We start from the raw sequence: 8,033 nt of genomic DNA, 5'->3' as shown, positions 1-8,033 counted from the left end.
TTTAGTTATCTCAGCATAATTCGCTATAAACTGTCTCAAGAAATTTTCCTTCCTCGAAAGATTTTGAAGTTGTTGAATGGAAGATGGGGGAGGCAACTGAACTATTGCCTCCACCTTGAAGGGACCAACTCGAATCCCTTAAGTTGAAACAATGAACCATAACAATTGACCAGATGTAACCGCAAAAATGCACTTATTTGGATTCAATCAGATCTTGTAAAATCAACATCTCTCAAAAACCAACTGAAGGTGACTAGAATGATCGATTCTCTTTCGAGAACGAGTAGTTAAATCATCCAAGTATGCTTCGATGACATGCTTGATGTCATGGAAACGTACGACATGGCCCACTGAAATGTGGCTCCAACATTTTTAAGACCAAAAGGCATATTTTTGTATGCAAAGGTACCCTAGGGACATATGAAAGCTGTCTTATGATGGTCTTCTGGACGGATAGATATCTGATTATAACTAGAGAATCCATCCATGAAGGAAAAAAATCTCATTACCCACACATTCATCAACTATCTGATCAATAAACAATGTGGGGTAATTATATTTCAGACAAGCTTTGTTCAAATCCCTAAAGTCAATGCATACTCAGCTCATTCCTTGTTTTTTATCAACTGGGACTGGATTAGAAACCCAATTCGTTTGAGGAACAGGGTATATGAAACCTGCCTTGAGCAGCTTTTCTACTTCACCTTTGATAGCTGCTAATTTCCTAGGATTGATCGACCGAAGCTTCTGATGAATCGGCTTAGCGTTTTCATACATCTTGATCTCATGCTGAACGATGGATGGATCAATACCAGGCATTTCTTCATAAGACCAAGAAAATACATCCCGAAACTCTTTAAAGAGGTCGGTATAAATTTGAATCTCTTCAGGGGAACACTCGGCTCCGATGAAGACATTTTCTATTACATTAGGGTTCCTAGAGATGTTTATCGGTATGGTTTTTGAAATGACTGACATATTACCTTCGGCACGGATGTGTGCTGGAGCCAAAGGGTTTGAAACCGTACAAACATTGCTAGTAAGAAGATTGGAGAACCTGGATTCAACTTCTTGCAATGGGGGAAGAAAATATGAACGATGGTGTAAATCTTCCCAAGGTCGATCTACACCCATCATTGCTTCTAAGATTGCTTCCTCAGATGGTAAAATCGTATCTAAGCAATCCATAGCAGAAGTAGAGTCAAGGGTCCAAGTTGGGGCCACATCACCATCTAACTCTTCCTTTGAAAAAGGAGTAGGATGGTAGTCTGCAGAATTAATGATAGGCTGATATCTGAGCTTTGCTGCAGACATAGGGAATGCCATTCCGCCGACTTGTCCTTCATCTAATGTGGTCGTAGGCAAAGGCAAGGTCCAAGTGTCTGAAAAATAATGATTCCACAAGAACTCTTACCGTGAAGACTCTTTGGAGGAAGAAATGGCATTGATTCTAGCTATAGGAGTGGGAAGATCAAATGTACCCATCAATGAAAAATATGTACCAACTCCTAGATTCTCTATAGGTTGACGGGGATTATCCACCATCAGAACAGTAGAATCCGAAGTTGCTCGAGGGTCAACTGGAGAATAATCCAATTGATCAACCTTAACAATTTTCCCCTCGTGAGGAAAACAAAGGACTCGAAACAGAGTCGAAACTATGACATCCATTTCATAAATCCAATTCCATCCTAAGAGGAGATTGTAATCTAGGTTGGCATCAATGATTTCTACTTCGATATTAACGACCTCTCCTCCAACACATATAGGAAAGGCCAGGATAATCCCATGTGACCTATGAGAATGTCTGTCAAATGCTGTCAAGAGTGTGGGTGAAGGAACAACTGAAGGCGATCTAATGGCCTTCCAACATGAAATGGACATTACACATGTGGAAGTTCCCTCATCTATAACTGTTTGAAAAATATTAGTTTTCCGGTAAGTATACTTTATTTGAAAAGCCATATAATGAGGAAGTCTCTTTTTGACATTGAGCATGTCAAAAGTGAGCACTAAAGAATTGTTTGGATCAATTGCCTCGATCGTTGAAAGCAAAGCACTTCGTTGAGCTAGACACAACTGGAGTATGTCTAAAGTAGACATAGCACATGGAATTTGAGCCAGATCTTCCACAATGGAGTAGTTCTTGGCTGCCCTAGCATTAGGGTTGATAGTTGCGCTTTTGGCGGAACCTTTCGGTATCCGAGGTATAGACTCGACAGAGGGTCGCTCAATATGAAGTGGATTTGTAGTTCCAGGAACAGATTTATCCTTGGATGTTTCTGCTTCACCATAATCCCGTGACTGTGTAGCCACATTGACATTAGAACTCATCATGAAAACAATTGAGGAATTATCCCCTTCCTAGTTGCCCCCTGCAGCGGTACCAGGGTTTGAGTTCGCACCAACAAGCAACTGCTGCCCTTGGGGGAAAGGGTTAGTTAAGACAGCTTGGGAGATAGAAGACCCTTGCTACACTAACAAGTGCTGAGCATATTGAATTTTTGGGTAGAGATGAGTCAAATGGTCTCCACTGCAGAACTTGCATGGAAACTTAACTTTTCTTTTAGAATCTTTTCCACCTTCACTAGCACCATTGCCGAGTTTGTTCGCATTACCCTTCCCATCTTGATTCTTCTTTTTACCTCATCCCTACTTCTTCCCATTAGAATTTTGATTTCTTTTGGGGTTAGAAGCCTAAACGACGTTTACGGAAGAAGGTTGAGTAGGTGTAGGAGTAGACGGTGCACCCTGATTGGAAGAAGCAGTTTGTATAGAAAACTGCTGTAATTGGCTCAAAAGGTTCACTGCATTTTCATCAATCGATCCAAAAATACTGTCAGCACGCAGACTTGGCTTCGGTTTGGCTATATCAACCATGGATCTAGGGGCATCATGCAAGGTTTTTTGAAGAGTCCCAGACTGAGAATATATCAGCTCTAACTGCTGGGCGTGAAAGATAGCTTTCTCTTCTGAATATACCCCAGACATAGAAACATCCTTGGAGATCTCGGGTTGTAATGATTTTAAAAACCATTCGAGACAGAATTCAGGTGGAATTTTGGCTTTGATGAGCCTCTTTCTCCATCTCCATTCCTGAATATGATCAGAAATGTGAGTAGTAGTGTCCTTATCAAAATTGGCTAGAAGTTCAGTTCCGGCTTCGTAGCGGACATGCAACTGGAAATGGTTTAAAAAAATGTTATCCAAATCGGTGAAAGACGTAAAGGTGCCCCCTGGAAACTCTATATACCACTTAGCCGCATTCCCAGTTAAGGTGCACCGAAATAGTCTCAATCTGATCGAATCATCAATCAAGGAGTTAGATGAACACCATAAATGGAACGTGCTTACGTGGTTGCCTGGGTCTTCATCACTCTTCCCCTCAAATTTTGGGATATCCAATGAAAGTTTGGTTGGGACCGGAGGCCAAGCCGAATTGTATCTGATCAGATTGTTCGTTAACTTAGTAAATTCTGGCAGATTGAGCATGGCCAGAAATAGAAGTCGCGGAGGACCTTGGGGATTCCACCCAGATTGGGCGGGGTTCCCAAAAGTCGGAAAAGAATGACCTGGATTTTGAAAGACACCAGGTTACCTGAAGTAACTGGTGGAACCTGTTGAACCAAAAGTTGACCCTTGTGGTCCAGCAAAACTTGGAGTTTGACTAACTCCAATAGAAAAACCTCCGTAACTGGCAAAGTTTCCCCCTAATGAATTATTATAAGGAGCTGACAACCCTTGGTAAGGGTTCCAAGCATTAGCTAAGGGTGGAAAAATTCGAAATGAATTCACTGAGGAATACGACACATTCCCGTGTTGGCCAAAAAACTGATTCCCAGTTCCTATCCCATTAACTATAGGGTTTGTCCAACTCTAGAAAGGATTAGCACCTTGACCTGTGAAAGGAAAAGGCATAGACCCTACCATCGCATTGGAATGTGGTATATGACCACTTCCAAAGGGGAAACCCTAAAAAGAAGTCGATCCACTCATCATGGACGTGGAGATAGTTAATTGTACACTTAATGGAACTAAAGGAATACCTTGAGAAGGCATTCCAAAAGGGAAGAATCCAAAACTGGATGCATGATCTTGGGAACTTCCACTTGTTGAAGGAATGGAAGTAGACCCAAACAAGGATGTGCTGGTAGTAGATCCAAATAATGATGTAGAGGGGATGGAAATAGTTCCTCCCCCTTGCACTGATATAGGAGTATGCATACTTGTAGCACTTGCGGTGGATGCCATGCTTCCAGCAGTGGTCATTGAAGGGATGTTTGTGTGTGGACCTGGGCTTGAAGGCCTGTGTGTCAGAGTTCTGACGTATAACAATACGTCCGGATGATCAGAAGGGAGAGGAGAATTCGGAGCTGCAATTGACTCTGAGAGCTCTTCTACCTCAATATTATCTTCTGACTAGAAGAGTACTCGAGAAAGAACTGGTGTGTTCCTCTCTAACTCTGTGGTAGTACCAGGTCTACCTTGTACACTGATGCCCCCAAGCGGAGGATCAATCTCCGATGCGCCAGCTGCCACTGGTTGAAAACCACTGGCAGAATCGCTCCTACACCTTCTAGGAGAAGGCTCTGGACTTGCAGGTGAAAGCCCACGAAGTCTACGGGACCGTCTAAGTGATCAGTCAGCCACTTTGAATTATTTTAATAAGATCTACTTAAAGACTCAAGAAAATTGAAAGCTAGGCCGACTAGGAGCACATAATACACAGTAAATATGTCCCTAAAGAATTCAGCAGTCAAACAACTTTCAAATATATCCGCTTCGGGAGATTAGGACTGGACACCAAAATACAAGAAAGTGAATAATAAGGGCCTTTTGAAAATAGATTGGGGTAATTACGCCCCAAGTCTACTAGTGAAGGTATAAGAGGTAGTTACGCTGACCTCCAGACAACAACCTTTGCCGGTGCAAGCCCCCAAGCTTCGCAAGGGTGCCCTTTGGAAGTATCGTTGAACGTGATGCAACGTCAACCTCAGGTGCCATGGGATTCCCCTCCATAGCCACCTGTGTAGATCCCTAGGATTGGCAACTAAAGACACCAATTCGTATCAGAAGCCGAGCATAATAGTCATGAGGTAAGATTCGACAAGTAAGAGAGGGGGTATCTCTCGTCCTTATCTTCACAAACCCTCATGCTTAACTCCTAGTCATGGAGCTTTCCCACTCTCCCTAATGCTATTGGATTTCACTCTTTATTCAGACTTCTATGTTTCACAATTTAGAGTGGCCTTGGAGAGTTTACTCTCCTCTCGCTTAATCCAAGGCTCTAAATAACTTAAAACTTGTTGATGTATACTGATTGACAATATAAAAAGTTCTAGTTTATTTTATTAAGAGCTTGATTTTAAGTGGCTGTTCTTTTAAGTCAAAGGGACAATATGAAAGTGAAACTGATGGTGTTCTTATGACGCAAAAGAAATTAATGAAAAACTAACTTATATGCAATGCACTTGTTTGTTCTTCGATGAAAAAAAACTTCTACTTGGGTTGTAAGAAACTTCTATAAAGCAAAAAAATTTTCTTTTTCTTTTCTTATAACAGATTTCATACTCACAAAAACTAAAAAAAACTATTGATGCTTTAATAATGCAAAACTACCCTAATGCAAAGTGTACATGATAATGCAAAATTCTAGATTACCCTAAAAGGAAATGAAATGAATTTGTTTATAAGCCAACTTAAGTGTTTGAAAGGAATAATAATTTTGAACAAAAAATCTTTCCCAAAATAAGAACTAATCAAAAAGATCCTAAATCACTCTCAACAACCAAAAGAAACCAAACTCAAATTCGACAAAGAAAGCAAAAACAATGTTTTTGAAGGACTTTTCTTTTTCAAGAAACAATAAAACAACTTTTCAAAAGCACTCAAAATGCTACCAAAGACTCAAAAACCGAAAGAAAATCACAAGGAAACTTTGTAAGTTATCAATTCAATATGAATGAAAACTTGAACAAAATAGGTGTTTCAACTTGCACTAAACGATCCAAAAGTAGCAAAAAGAGTTTTGAGAAAACTGATCAAGAAATCAGGAAAGACACGCTTTCAAATTCATCAACAAGAAACTTTCGAAAAGCAAGAAAAAGTGAATGGCCACAAAATTGATGGGAAGCAAAGCAAACAAACCATAAAAATGAAGTTTGACACTAATATTGCAGACAATATTCTATTCCGGAAGACTAGAACAATCAAGAACCTCTATAAGAAGCCTTGTGTGTTCAAACACAAATCATAAAACTCATTGTAAAGCAAACCGAGGCCAAAACTTTTCAAAGCAGGAGAGAATTTGTAATAGTAAGCTCACTGAAAAATTAAATTCTGAAAATAGAAACTGACCACTCAGAAACCACACAGACCAAGAAACAAATCTTTCTAGAAAGAAAGATTTGAAAAAATCATGCAAAAAATTGTATATGCGACTGTGTCTCTACATAGCTGCGTGTACATGCGCTTCTGCCAAAAGAAACTTGCGTATACGTGGTTTCAGTTCACAGAAACAAGCGTGTGTACGCTTCTGTAAACAGACAAAGGTGTGTATATGAAGTTTTACAAGAAAAATAGAAAATGATGCCTGATGAAAAAGATCAAATTTGAAGTCTGAGTTCATACAGGAGCAGGCAATACAGTGATATCAAGCAAACTAAGAACTAAGCCCTGATTGGCACTAAATAACCCAAACTAAGAATAACAAGATTGTTATCCCCAATGGAGTTGCCAATTCTGTTGAGGGAATAAGTCCCCTAGGGCTTTGGGTCAGCACCCTAGCAGAGCAAGAGTAATCTACAGCAAGAAACAAGCATAACACTCAGGCAACATGCTTAAACAAACTAACTATGTGAGGATGAACATACCCGGATGTCCTTCGTTTGGGTAGTTCCAGCCAGGGTTCAAACCCTCTACAACTTCTAATGATCTTTGAACCTGCAAATCAACGAATTCAAGTACACATAGCAGTGTATAGATAAAACACTATAGTGAAATAAAATTTATATCATATAAGTAGATGGTTAGTTATACATTGAAATAGTCATTCATATATAAACCATAACAATAACATCAGATGCATAAAAAATTTGATATCAGGAACAAGACAACGCTTTTTTTATTGTAGAAAGCTATAATCAAAACATGGAAAGAGTTCACCTGAGTCTTCCTCTTCTAGCTTCAAGCGGAGCTGTCCTCCAGGTCCATCCAGTCCCAGTCTTCAACAACCTCCTTCCATAACCAATACCATGATATCTCCAAGCATATGAGATAACATCAAAACTCAAGGAAACAAGGGTTTCCTGAACTTGGGGAAGTGCTTGAAGCATAGGGATTCTTCAGACTTGATCAGGGGATAATCTCAGTATAGTAATTCTATCATTTCTCTCCTCCTTAAGGCCTTCCCATTGAAGTCTTTTTATACTTCTCCCAAATTAGTTTTTTAGTTGGGAACAATTGGGCCATGGACACTAATAGGTAATCAATAGGTAAAACCCATGATCTCTGCCCATAGTTAAGGTAATTTTTTTTTTAAGTGTTTTAACACATATACGCGGGTTGGGCATAGATTGACCTGCGTGTACACACTTTTAACATAGGGCAAAGTGGCATATAGGGAGTAAAACACTGTTTTTAAAATATTTGGACCAAGTATGGAAGGAGGGGTTGCCCTAGGCCATAAACCAAGCATCAAAAATACCAAGGGTGATATTTGGAGCTATAACAAGGAGTGGGAGGAATCTCTTCTAGTTCTCACTCTTAAGAGTCTTAGACTCTTCGTTACTGATTTTTTTCTAATTAGTATGCAGTTGTTTGTAAACTTTTAGAAGCAGTTGCTTCTAGTTCTATGTAGTCACTAGTTAGGAGTCATGACTCAATACTTTGGATCATGTTTGGACTCATAACATATATGAGATGCTTATTCATTCATGATATTTTGGACATCTATTGATATTATGAATTTTTTGGACATGGCTTTACTGAATATCAATGAATTATTATTATTATTATTATTAATTTTTTTTTTA

The sequence above is a fragment of the Pinus tabuliformis genome, chromosome 2_1 (genome assembly GCF_031772625.1).
Source record: "Pinus tabuliformis cultivar Carrire ecotype Pingquan chromosome 2_1, CPIR1, whole genome shotgun sequence".
Lineage (NCBI taxonomy): Eukaryota > Viridiplantae > Streptophyta > Pinopsida > Pinales > Pinaceae > Pinus > Pinus tabuliformis.
Note: the sequence above shows the minus strand (reverse complement) of the source record.